Source organism: Balaenoptera musculus, chromosome 6, assembly GCF_009873245.2.
Source record: "Balaenoptera musculus isolate JJ_BM4_2016_0621 chromosome 6, mBalMus1.pri.v3, whole genome shotgun sequence".
Lineage (NCBI taxonomy): Eukaryota > Metazoa > Chordata > Mammalia > Artiodactyla > Balaenopteridae > Balaenoptera > Balaenoptera musculus.
The window spans coordinates 82001121-82014667 of NC_045790.1; the positions used below are offsets into that span (position 1 = coordinate 82001121).

Below are 13547 nucleotides of genomic sequence, written 5' to 3' on the forward strand. Positions count from 1 at the left end.
GATCTGAAATAGACTGAAATACAGCAGTGGGGATGGAAAGAAGTGCCAGGGAGAGATATTTCAGCAGACTTTGTCAGGGACTAGATAAGGGGTATAAAAGAGAGCAAGCAGTGTTCAGAGAAGACTTTGAACAGTTTCCCATTGCTTTTGAGAAAAAGCCCGAACTCCTGAGCATGGGCTATCAGGCCTTCCATAATCTACTTCCAGTGTCCCTCTTCATTGCCCACTGCCTCTTTTCACTGAATCAGAAGCTCTGCAAGCACAAAATTCTGTTACTTAACAGCAGCTGTTCAGTACATACTGGTTGTATATACATATATACAAATGTCCATTCACCTACTGATGGACACTTAGTGTTGTTTTCATTTTTTGGCTATTACAAACAAAGCTGCTATGAATATTCTTGTCCAGGTCATTGTGTGGACATATGCTTTCATTTCCCTTAGGTAAACCGTGGTAATAGAATTGCTGGGTCATATGGTAGGTGTAGTACATCCATACAATGGAATACTACTCAGCAATAAAAAGACAAACTATTGGTGCACACAACAACATGGATGAATCTCAACATGCTTCTGCTGAGTGAAAGAAGTTGCATACCCTCCCACCCCCAGCAAAAAGACAGCCCGTATTGTATGATTCCATTCATATAAAATTCTAGAAACAGCAAACTAATCTATAGCAACAGAAAGCAAACCAGCAGTTGGGAGGGCAAGGGACAGTGAGGCACATAGGGTGAGGATTATAAAGGTGCATGGGGAAGCTTTTTTGGGGTGATGGATATGTTCATTATTTTTATGGAAGTGATAGTTTCACAACTGTATACATATACCAAAACATCATACTGTACATTTTAAATATGTGCAGTTTACAGTATGTCAATTATACCTCAATAAAGCTGTGAAAAATACTGTTTGAATAAATAGCAGGCTCTCCGTAAATGCATATAGAATGAATGTAGAGAAGTGTTCACTGTTGGTTTAAGGGACACAAACCAATATGCCCAATAAATATTGGTAGAATTAATGTACAGAAGAAATATGTGAATAAATAGTAGGTGTTCAATAATTTTATAAGGAATGAGTGAATGAATGAATGTATTTGACAGATGTTTATGTCAGCCTATCATGTGCCTGGGACTATCCTAGGCTCGTGGGAATAGATTGGGGAACAAAACAAAGATCCCTGAGCTCACAGAGCTTTAATTTGAGGACAGTAAACAATGAAAAGATAAGTAAAACACATATAGTGTGCTAGACAGGTGCCAAGGAGAGAGAAAGCTGAGAAGGGGGACAGGAAATGTCAGGGAAGGAGACTGACATTTTTGAGATTGTGGCCACCCTCCTCCCAAGGGTGACGCTTGAGAACAGACCTAAAGGAAATGAGCGGACCAGGTGGGTATCTAGGAGAATAAAAAGTAACTGCCCCAGAATTGAAGAAAAGAATAAGCAAGAACTGAATGAAACTTCTGACGAGTGAAACGCAATAGCAGGAGCGCGTAAGTGCTAATAACGACGGCTGCGGCCCGCACCTTCCCGGCCCGCCGGTCCTTGCGTTGTCCACGAGGAGGCGCTCCTGCTCCCGCCCCGCAGTCGCCTTCCGCCGTCGGCCAGTGCGTGGGCACGCGCAGAAACCGCTAGGCGGCGTCGGTTTCCCTTCCCACGCGCGGACGCCGGCGTGGGCCGACGCCGCCGGGGTGCCCGCGCGTGCGCAGAGCCGAGGCCGGTCTGCCCTTGGGGCGGGGCGGAGTGGGGCGGGGCCGAGCAGGGCGGGGCGGGGGTTTGAGGTGATTCCAGAGCCGCGGCGGCTGCTTCAGCCGTGTGGGGAAACCGAAAGTGGGCGGCGGCCGCGGCTGTAGCCCTGGCGGAGACAGCGGTGGGAGCCGGGCCCAGAGGCGCGGGGACGGGCTGCGGGCCCGCAGAACGAGGTGAGCGCAGGTCCTGCTGGCTGCGGGAACGACAGGTGCCAGGCGAGGTCGGACGAGGTTTCGGGCGGGCGCGGCGCACCTGGGTGACTAAGCGGGACAGTGGCCCGAGCGGGACTCGAACGGACCCGGGGCCTCTTCCCTGCAGCCGCAGAGGATGCCCTGGTCCCCACCCCGGAAAGTGGGCTGGGCGCCAGGGGAGTTGGGGTTCCAGAGCGTTGTGTTTTAAATCTCTGATGGGACCGTCTGGGGTTCACCTGGGAGTCGGACGGACCCCTGCCGCCTGGGAAACAGTGCAGTGGGGGCAGTGCAGCAGGGGGAGGGCGGGTGTGTGGACAGGGATGGGAGGTGCTGACCAGGAAGTGGTTCCCGGTACCGGCGGGCGGGCGCCAGCTGCCCGCCCGGAGCAAGGGATATCCGAGCCCCCTGGCTGTTTGAACTCCCACACCGTGAGCTTTTAAGTTCCTCTCTTTACAGACCCGCCCCTCCAGGCCGCTGGAGCAGTGCAGGACACAAATACTATCCGTTTCTCTCAAACCGTGAGCACCTGAGCCCCGGGTGGGTACAGAGCTCCAAGTTAGGAGGGAAATATGAATCCATGAGTGAGTTATCTTAACTTTCACCGTGTTCCCCAATAGGGTCAGGTTCTCAGCCTCAATTTAATGGGAGGGGGCGTGGAGCCGGCACAACTGTTCTGCTCCGATCCCCTTGAGTGAGTAGGTACAATACATTTCCATACATAACCAAGGGCACCACTCACTCCCAAACAATTTCAAAGAACCGGAAAGGGAAATAGCTATATTAGAAAAAGTCTTGGCCCAAAAGGATTATGAAAGCCACTCTACAAAACAAAAACACCACTGACCTGAGTCATCCCTCCATCCCTATCCTTCACCCCCCCCCTCGCCCCTTTCGTGCAGGTGGAAAAACTGCAGAAAAGTGCCTTGCCTAGTGATATACAACAACTTAAAGACAGAGGTGGAACTAGACCCAAGTCCCAGCTGCTTTGATGTATAGGTGTTGCATACTGCAAATAGCGTGGGCTTTGCAGATTTGGGTTGGAACCTGGGCTTCTCCACTTGCTAATTGTGTGATCTTGAACAAATTACATACTTTCCTTGAGCCTGGTTTTCTCTTTATCAATTGGAAATATATAACTTACTCTGCAAGGCTTTTGTGAGATAACTACTGTAATTCCTTTGGCTCATAACAATAGTCAAGAAGTGTTAACTCTCTTTCTTCCACCAAACTTCCCATATTTTACATAATTGGGTTTAGTTTCTTGGATGCAGGGACACATCTTTAAGTGCTCTATATAATATAAATTGGCACATGGTGGAGATTTTTGCAGTTCCATTCAACTGATATTCATGGAGCATTAGTTACATGCACAGGACCGTGCCAGGGGTAGGGAATTGCTCTGGGGTCAGCTGGATTAGAACCCACGTCTCCTGTGCCCCAGTCCAGGGCCCTTTGCCAGCCCACAGCGCCCCTCTTTGCTAGTTAAACACAGTGAACTCTGAAGCAGCAGTTGGTGGTTCCTTCGGATTTCAGTCCCTGTAGATGGGAAATGAAATGTAATCCCTGCTAATGCCCTTTTAAGTGAACTGGCTGAACGTGGCTGAATGAACTATTGTATTTTGTACCAAGAGATTTAAACTCCTTGAAGAACCTCTCAGAAGTTCTCTGTGCAATATAATCTAGTTGGAGACCTAATATGAACGTAAAGGAAAAATACTTTATAATCCAACTCTAAGCGCCTACTCTGTGTTTGATCAAGTGCTATTTCTAAGAACTGAGATTTGACGTAGAGTGAGTGTTTTGCCTCTGGGCACTTTCGGGGTCAACACATAAATACAGAAAAGACAGAAGTTCCTTGGTGCTTGGAGTGAAATCTAATTTCATATTTATGTGAATTGGTTTTTCCTTATGCAAAACTGACTTTCTCCTCCCTCTGTTCCCACCCTTATGCTTTTGAAAGCTTCATTCTTTTCAATATTTCCTCATTGGGCCAATTTTTTTTAAATATTGTCTTTCAAACAAGCTAAAAGTATTGATAATTTGTCATTTTGAGCTGAAGATGTGTGTGAGGATATATGGCAGTTAGAGCTTCTGATCGGCACAAGATACTCAGTGTGACCCCAAAGCAAACTCGATATTTTAGCTATGCAGCTTTGTCAGGAGGAAGCAAACCCATGATTTCCGTTAGATCTTTGGACCCCCATTTCAGCACTTGAAGGACTCCAGGGAAAGTTGAGAACCATGGATCTAGCCCATCCTCCTCATCTTCCGTATGAAAAAAGCGACCTGAAGTGACTTGTTCAAAGGGTCATAGCTAATGAGAAGCAGAATTGGGATTAAGACCCAAACTCCTAACTAAGCCACTTATGATCTCAGAGCTTTCTCCAGTATGTAGATTTATGGAAAGCCTTTATTTATTCATACTATGTAATTAGTAATGCATGGATAATTTGGAGGTTGAAATTGCAATAATTACAAAAAGAAAACTACTCTCTAAATATACCCTGAGGGAGTATATCACCACCTGAGGGCATTAATTACTATCTTTCTTTTTTTTTTTTTTAAACAGGATTTTTTAAAATTAATTTTATTTTTGGCTGCACGCAGGCTTTCTCTAGTTGCGGTGAGCGGGAGCTACTCTTCGTTGTGGTGCACAGGCTTCTCATTGCAGTGGCTTCTCGTGTTGCGGAGCACGGGCTCTAGGCACGCAGGCTTCAGTAGTTGTGGCACTTGGGCTCAGTAGTGGCTCACAGGCTCTAGAGCACAGGCTCAGCAGTTGTGGCGCACGGGCTTAGTTGCTCCGCAGCCTGTGGGATCTTCGCGGACCAGGGATCGAACCCGTGTCCCCTGCATTGGCAGGCGGATTCTTAACCACTGCGCCACCAGGGAAGTCCCAACTATCTTTTTAAAAAGAGTTGATAAAGGAGTAATTAAGGTGGTAATAAATAGACTATAATTGGAAATAAAAGATAGCATGTTAAACTGTTGCAAGATGAGAAATCACCTTGGAAGAGTCTTAGACAAAAACCTTCTCTCTCTTAGGCTCAGTTTATTGATTTGTAATAAGGGGTTTGGGATAGACTAGATGATACACAGACATTCTGAATTTTAAGGGCCTGGCTTGTTGCTAAAATAGTGTCTTCATGGAAGAAGGCAGCCGTTTACCAGAAGTATGTGCCCTAAGGAGATACTAAAAATTGAGTAGCTGACTGAAGAAGGTAAGAGAGATTGCTTGGTGATTTCAGTTTACCCTAACGATTCTTCAGATTTATTTGTGGGTTTAGTGCCACTCTTCAAGTCAAATTTATGACACAAAAAAAATGCAATGAGAAAAATGAGCCAAATAGTACAGTTGGAAATAGTTGAGAAAAGAGGAACTGAGAGGAGAGAGCATATACGGGAGTGACACCAGCTTGGCTAAAGGTCTTTGGGCAGCAGGACTGAGGAAACTGCATCTACAGGAAGCAGATCGCATGCAAACGATTGAGCCAGGGAGGATCAACTAATGGTAAAGGCAGGTATCCAGAGGACACCAAAACCTGCTTCTTCAGAATAAGACTCTCCTGGGACCATTTTTAGGTGTATTAGAGAGAAAAGTTGTGAATTTACAAATACAGTTTTGAAAGTGAGAATTATTTTAGGCTATTTACATTGTTTAAACCTTGCTTTCCTAAAGGTTGTCATTACTTTCCCCTAATCCTTGCCCTACTTCTTGCACATTGTTAGCGTTTTGGGGTACTCAAGGTTAATTGTATAGCAAAATAGAAAAGGAACAGTATAAAAGGATTGGATTTTTGCAGCAGTTGGCAAGTGTTTTGGATTTGGGTGCCACACCCTTAAATCAGAATGTGTCAGATCCCCATTTCATGCCACTTTAAGGGCTAATCACTAAATATGCCCCAGGGTTGTTCTCCGTATTCCCCAAGTCAAATTTACTTTCAGAAGCCAACTCTGTACGTTTGGAGCAGCTGTCTGAAAGGATGCCCCATTTTTGGGAGCCAGAAGACCTGGGTTCTTGTTGTGGGTCTGGCCATAAAAATATGTGAGGCCTGGAATAATTACCCTGGACCTCAGTTTCCTCATTTTTAAACTAAACAGTTTGGAGGAGATGGTGTGAAGGTGCCTACTAGCATTCCGCGCTTCTCTCTCGGCTCCCTACTCTGAGGTCAAGCCCACTGTCCTGTCCTGTGCTGTTTTACAATGTCCAGGGACATTGTGGGACATGGCAGTTAAGAGGCTTTTGCCTGCTAGTTAAGTGAGAAATCTTGGAGGAGATCTGGTGGCTTTCTTACTAAGCTTGCCAGGTCAAGTATGTTAATGAGGCAAGTAAGAAAACCTGGGAAAACGCTAATATTTCAACTTTGATGCTGTACTAAAAATTTCTCCAGTACACCAATGTCTGTATTATTGCATTCTTAGCAATGTAATGCAGGTATTCATAGGTAGTTTGCCATCCATACCATGTTTCTAGGAAAATGTAACTACCAAATGCCAAGTATTGTGGTAAGCACATATAACTCTATTTTTGACACTTGTCATTCAGAAAGAGAGGCAAGGAAAGGAGGAGAAAAAGAGTGAGAGGAAGGACATGAAAGTCAAGTGCAATCTGTTGTGATCCTTGTGGCCAGTTTCTTCCTCCTTGACTGGGGTCTTTGCTTGCTGACCTTGGTCAGTTTTTGAGATTAAAATACTCTGATTAAATAATTCCCCAGATTCACCTCCACTTTACTCTGCTCAAGCAGAGGATTCTTATTCAGCTCAAGCGTCCCCTTTATTATCTAGGGAAACCCTTAAGAATTTTAACCTGAATTTAAAGAGATAACCAACCTTATTTCTCCCAACCTCACCTAACTTACGGTCACCAGGGCTTAACATAACATTCTCAAAATAATTTGAATTTGAATTCTCTTAAACTCTAAATTGTATTTATCACAACACTTTTAGAGAGTAGAAATAAGTAGGAAAGTTGAAAGAGCAAAATGGCAACTTAAGAAATTTGGGAGCCACACATCATCAAAAAATCTACAAACAATAAATGCTGGAGAGAATGTGGAGAAAAGGGAACCCTCTTGCACTGTTGGTGGGAATGTAAATTGATGCAGGCACTGTGGAGAACAGTATGGAGGTTCCTTAAAAAAAATAAATATAGAACTACCATGTGACCCAGCAATCCCACTACTGGGCATATACCCTGAGAAAACCATAATTCAAAAAGAGTCCTGTACCACAGGGTTCGTTGCAGCACTATTTACAATAGCCAGGACATGGAAGCAACCTAAGTGTCCATCGACAGATGAATGGATAAAGATGTGGCACATATATACAATGGAATATTAATCAGCCATAAAAAGAAACAAAATTGAGTTATTTGTAGTGAGGTGGATGGACCTAGAGTCTGTCATACAGAGTGAAATAAGTCAGAAAGAAAAACAAATACCATATGGTAAGCCATATATAATGGAATCTAAAAAAAAAAAAAAAAAAAGGTTCTGATGAACCTAGGGTCAGGACAGGAATAAAGACACAGACGTAGAGAATGGACTTGAGGACACGGGGAAGGGGAAGGGGAAGCTGGGACGAAGTGAGAGAGTAGCATTGACATATATACACTACCAAATGTAAGATAGATAGCTAGTGGGAAAGCAGCTGCATGGCACAGGGAGATCAGCTCGGTGCTTTACGACCACCTAGAGGGGTGGGATAAGGAGGGTGGGAGAGAGAGGCAAGAGGGAGAGGATATGGGGATATACATTTGCATATAGCTGATTCACTTTGTTATACAGCAGAAACTAACACAACACTGTAAAGCAATTATACTCCAATAAAGATGTTAAAAAAAAAAAAAGAAATTTGGAAGCTACTTTGGAGGAGTTGCCATTGAGGCACTTCACTAATAGTTGAAATTCCCATGATAAGCTTCCTTTTGTGCTTCTAGTGGATGATATCCAAGATAAACTTGATTCGTATAGTTAGAAGAAAGTATTCTTATATGCATACTGTTTCCAAAAGTTCTTGAGTATAATTGCCACCTTCAGAAAACCTCAAAAAATGCCATGATAACCAAGGAATTAACAAAATTTAGAGCGTTCTATAGCAATATAGTAGATTAGAAAATAATAAGTTTTTTAAGCTTTAGTTGTAATGTTCTTTTTGTTCAGTGCCTGAAGTGATATTGCTAATGTTGGAATTGCAAACTGGACTGGAAGAAATTGACAAACATGAGAACAAGACGTACATCTGAACAAGATGTACAACCACATTTACCCTTCCAGGTTTTACCGCACTTATCTGTTTCTCACCATCTTTGAGATCCTCAGTCCTATAGTCCGGGGACTGCCCTTCCCTCCAAAAAGTTGTATACAAATAGATAATTATAGTATTCCATGAAAATAGCATACTTAAAAAAGGGGAGGGAGAGGGATGCTTAATTCAGATTGTAGCCATGTGGTCAAGCATTGCTTCCCAGTCTCCTCAAGTATCAGGTTCTTTTTTTTAATTTTTAAAAGAACTTTGTGAAACTTCACATATGATTAGTTATACTTCTAATATCCTTTGGTTGATAAAATATATAACTACCAAAAGCTGTTGTAAATTCAATATCAATTCGTGTTTGTGACTCTCAACAGTATCTGCACACTGTTTGAAAAACAGGAATACATGTAAGTATGAGACACTTACCAGTGTTCAAGCAGTGCTTGCTTACACATTGGGGTATGTGGACATTTTGCAGTAACGCTATGGCCCAGACCTGAGCCTGCTCATTGAGAACTCTGGCTCAGAGTGGAAAGGCCCAGAAGTAAACTGTGTGATGGATCTCAATCACAGCTTGGTGACATAATTGGCTGTCTCAGTCAGTTTACAACAATCATTAAAATTTGCAAATAATTTTTAATAACTTAAATTTAAGATTATTCCTTTAACTGCTCACATGCAATACACTTATTTTAGTGAGTAGGAGAGAAAAGGAGTGGTGTTAGTTATATGGAGAATTTCTCATTCATTCACTCAATATGTATTGAGCTCTCGTTGTGGGCTGGGCACTAGGGATTCAGCAGTGAACAAAACCCACCGAAATCCCTGCTTTCATGGAGCTTACATTCAAGTCAGGGAGACAGACAGTAAAATAAAGAAGAATATTGGATGGCATAAGTGCTACGGAGTGAAATAAGGCAGGGGAAGGGTAAAGGGAGTACTGGGCAGCTGGCATAACCGTTCTGGTTTTGAATAGGGTGACCAGGGAAGGCTGTACTGAGAAGGTGACATTTGAGCAAATACCTGAAGGAGGTGAGGCAATGAGCTGTGTCGACCCTGGGGCAGAGGGACTGGCAAGTGCAGAAAGAAAAGCAGTGTGGAGTGGAGTGAGTGAGAGAAAAGGGGAGGAGGAGTTGAGGTCAGAGAAGTGGGATGGGTGCAGATTGTGTAGGGCCCTTTTGGCCCCTCTGAAGACTTTGGCCTTTAGTCTGAGTAAGACAGGAAGCCCTTGGAGGGTTTTGAGCAGAGGAATGATGTGATGGGATTTATGATTTACAAGGATCACTCTGGCTGTGATGTGAATAATAGATTATCGGTGAAGTGGAAGCAGAGAGACCAGCACGGAGGCAGTTGCCTCAGTCCAGGCAAGAAATGTGGTTGGTGTGGACTAGGGTGATCACCGTGCAGGTGGTGAGGAGTGGGGGAACCGTGAACTGAGCCTGTCCATCTTCATGTGTCACTTAGTGGTGGGGGGAGGGGGCGGTGGAGAACCACTAAGACCAAATCCCTTCATCTTACAGATAAGAAGAAGGCTGGGAAGAAGGGATTTGTCCCAGGAAAATAAGTGCTCTTTGCGTAGTGGTATTGAACTTGGGGAACACAAGCAGGAAGAGGAGGTGTGTGCACAGCCTTCTGCAATCCCCCATCTCTCCCACAAATAAAGTCAGAATCAATGTATCATCTACTAGTCGTCAGTAGCTTTACTCTTGAAAGAAACATTGAACTTCCTTGGTCGTAACTGTGGATTTTAACTATGATAATATGTGCATTAAAGAGAGTGAAACTAGGAGGTTATGTGTGTGGCAGGAGCGTCTCTCAGGTCATCAAACAGACCAGGACTAAAATCCTGGCTTCCAAAGCATTTCTCAGGTCAGGTTGGGAAGTGTAACTTAGAAAAATTAGTCTAACAGTTGCCAAGAAACGAAGATAGGCAAACATGAGGTTAGGGAGGGTGAGAAAAGTGAAAAATAAGGATGAGCACTTGTGTGCCACACAGATTAGCACTGTTTATTTATTTAACATTATCATCAGTTGCTCACTGTAAATACATACCTTTTATCTGCATGAAGCCTATCTGATAGTCTTGGGGCAGGAGGATAGGATAATCAGGATAGAGGCCATAAGACTACTGTATCTTGGCAGAGTCTAGGTCCCCAAAGAAGAAGACACATTCGAAGAGGGTGGGATTAAGGAAGCAAGCACTGGGCAAAGCCTTACAGCTTTTACTATATTCTGTGGCAATTAGACAAGCTGTATATGTGGGTGTATGACCTTCTCCCTCCCCAAAATGTGTTAAGTGCTGTGTTTGGGAGATCCCTGATGACACCTGTTTCAGAACAGAAATAAGGAAGATAGAGGGGAACATTTCAGAGAAAGTGGCCTGAAATTGCTCTCCTTAGGATGGAGGGAGCAGGAGTCTTTCATATAGGGCGACCTGTGGAACAAGCCTCTGGTTAGCTTCTAAGATGGGGTTAGAACTGTCATTTCAAGCCAGTATCATATTGGAGTTCTGTTATATTTTAGTCATAGGATTTCCATTATTGAATAGAATGCATTTATTAGAGATTTTTCCCCCCCATAAATTAGTGGTTGCTGTCTACCCGCTAAGTAGCTGGGGAAAAGTAGACCACAGTGGGAAGGTAACAATGGAACCGATGCTCTTTCCAAAAACAAGGAAAGGAGGAGGCAGTAGAGAAGGTGATGGGTATGTCCTTCATACTGAAACTGTGGCAGGGGAATTTAAAGTTGTTCTGACTAGGGAGGAGCCAGATATGCTAAATAGTCTAGTTTGATCCTGGTACACTGCTCACACCCAAGAGGGTATATTCCCACATGGGCACTGACCACCTGACTTTATACCTACACATAATGTGTATATAATTCATAGTCACGGCCCACTTAGATATGCAGATATACAAAGAGGCAAAGGCCAGTTTTACTCAGAGGAACTCTAGATGAGTAGATGGGAGGGATTGGGTTTGAAGGAAAGAAGAGAGTAGATAGCTAGGTAGGAAAGGTGGAGGTCAAAGAGACAAAGTTGAGGCGGCTTGGCACTAGGAAGTTAGCAAGTGATCCTTTAGTTTCTCCTCTTGCAAATTAAAACTTGGCCAGCCCGCTCGCTTTGTGGTTTTGCTTACTTGAGGAAATAACTGTATACTCAAAGTTCAATGATCTTTGAATCATGAACCATTGTAAATCAAAGCATTTCTCTTGTAATCAGGAGTTTACCATTTAAGAGCCAAAGTTCATACTTCAGATTTAACATCTGACAACCTTGAAATATAGGTCCCAAAGCCAGCCTCTCTTTCCTTCTCACCAGCATACTCAAAATGTAGATGGACATCAGGAGTAATGCAGGTGCTCAGACTCTATAGCTGTTGTCTTTCTCTGCCATGAATTTTTAGTATTTAGAGTGCCTGTCTCCGGTTGTCTCGTTGACTTGGGATCCATACCACACCTGTGAGTAGGCTGAGTCTACTGTTCATTTCACGGGACTGTTTTTTTTCTTCTCTTCAGTTTACTTTACTGACTTTCTTGATTGTCTTGTCTCCTGTTGTTAATTTTTCAGGGTTTTGTCTTTTATTTTTTTCAGTACCAGTCAGGGTAATGTGATAGAAAGAATGTGGGCTTTGGCATCAAACAGACCAGGACTAAAATCCTGGCTTCCATACATCCTGTGATATGTTGGTTATTTAACATCTCTGAGCTTTGGTTTTCTCATTTACAGAATGAGAATAATACTTTCCTTCCATAGATATTATGGGTATTAAATCTTCAGAAAGTCCAATTCTCAGAATTTACACGAGAAAGAAAAATATATATCTTTGCAAAGCAGCTTCATTTATTTTTTATTGAAGTATAGTTGATTTAGAATGTTGTACTGATTTCTGCTGGACAGCAAAGTGACTCAGTTATACACATATATACATTCTTTTTTTTATATTCTTTTCCATTATGGTTTATTCCAGGAGATTGGATATGGTTCCCTGTGCTATACAGTAGGACCTTGTTGTTTATCCATTCTAAATGTCATAGTTTGCATCTACTAACCACAAACTCCCAGTCCATCCCTCTCTCTCCTTTCCTCCCCCTTGGCAACCACAAGTCTGTTCTCTATGTCTGTGAGTTTTTTTCTGTTTGGTAGATAGGTTCATTTGAGCCATATTTTAGATTCCACATGTAAGTGATATCGTATGGTATTTGTCTTTCTCTTTCTGACTTACTTCACCTAGTATGATCATCTCTAGTTGCATCCATGTTGCTGCAAATGGCATTATTTCGTTCTTTTTTATGGCTGAGTAGTATTCCATTTTATGTATGTACCACATCTTCTTTATCCATTCATCTGTCAATGGACATTTAGGTTGTTTCCATGTCTTGGCTATTGTGAATAGTACTGGTATGAACATAGGGGTGCATGTATCTTTTTGAATTATAGTTTTGTCTGGGTATATGCCCAGGAGTGGGATTTCTGGATCATATGGTAACTCTATTTTTAGTTTTCTGAGGAACCTCAATACTGTTTTGCATAGTGGAAAGCAGCTTTATTTTTTTTATTTTTATTTTTTTAAATTAATTAATTAATTAATTAATTTATTTATTTATTTATGGCTGCATGGGGTCTTCTCATTGCGGTGGCTTCTCTGTTTGTGGCGCACGGGCTTAGTTGCTCTGCGGCATGTGGGATCTTCCCAGACCAGGGCTCGAACCCATGTCTCCTGCATTGGCAGGTGGATTCTTAACCACTGCGCCACCAGGGAAGCCCAGCAGCTTTATTTTTAATACCCCAAAGCTGGAAGCACCCCACATGTCTATCAACATTTGAATGGATAAACAAATTGTGGTATATCCATGCAGTGGACTACTACTTATCAATAAAAAGGGTTGAACTACTGGTGAGTATTGTTTTTATATTCTAGCTACCAGTCCTTTACCAGGTATGCTATGAAAATATTTTCTCTTAGTCTGTGGCTTGTCTTTTTTTTTTTTCTTTTTTTTTTGGGTACATTTATTTTATTTTTTTAATAGTAATCTTTTATTTATTTATTTATTTTATATTTATTTTTGGCTGTGTTGGGTCTTCGTTTCTGTGCAAGGGCTTTCTCTAGTTGCAGTGAGTGGGGGCCACTCTTCATTGCGGTGCGCGGGCCTCTCACTATCGTGGCCTCTCTTGTTGCGGAGCACAGGCTCCAGACGTGCAGGCTCAGTAATTGTGGCTCACGGGCCTAGTTGCTCCGCGGCATGTGGAATCTTCCCAGACCAGGGCTCGAACCCATGTCCCCTGCATTAGCAGGCAGATTCTCAACCACTGTGCCACCAGGGAAGCCCCTATTTATTTTTAATTTTTATT

The 13547-nt window shown here is 42.9% G+C and overlaps 1 protein-coding gene across 1 annotated transcript in view; it reads left to right on the forward strand.

The window, feature by feature from the left end:
* Positions 1–1788: 1788 nt before the first annotated feature.
* Positions 1789–13547, forward strand: part of TDRD7 (tudor domain containing 7) — a 90625-nt gene continuing 78866 nt past the window's right edge. Inside the window, exon 1 of the mRNA XM_036854372.1 lies at positions 1789–1927. The gene's annotated coding sequence lies outside the window, so the exon portion shown is untranslated. The remainder of the gene's footprint in view (positions 1928–13547) is intronic.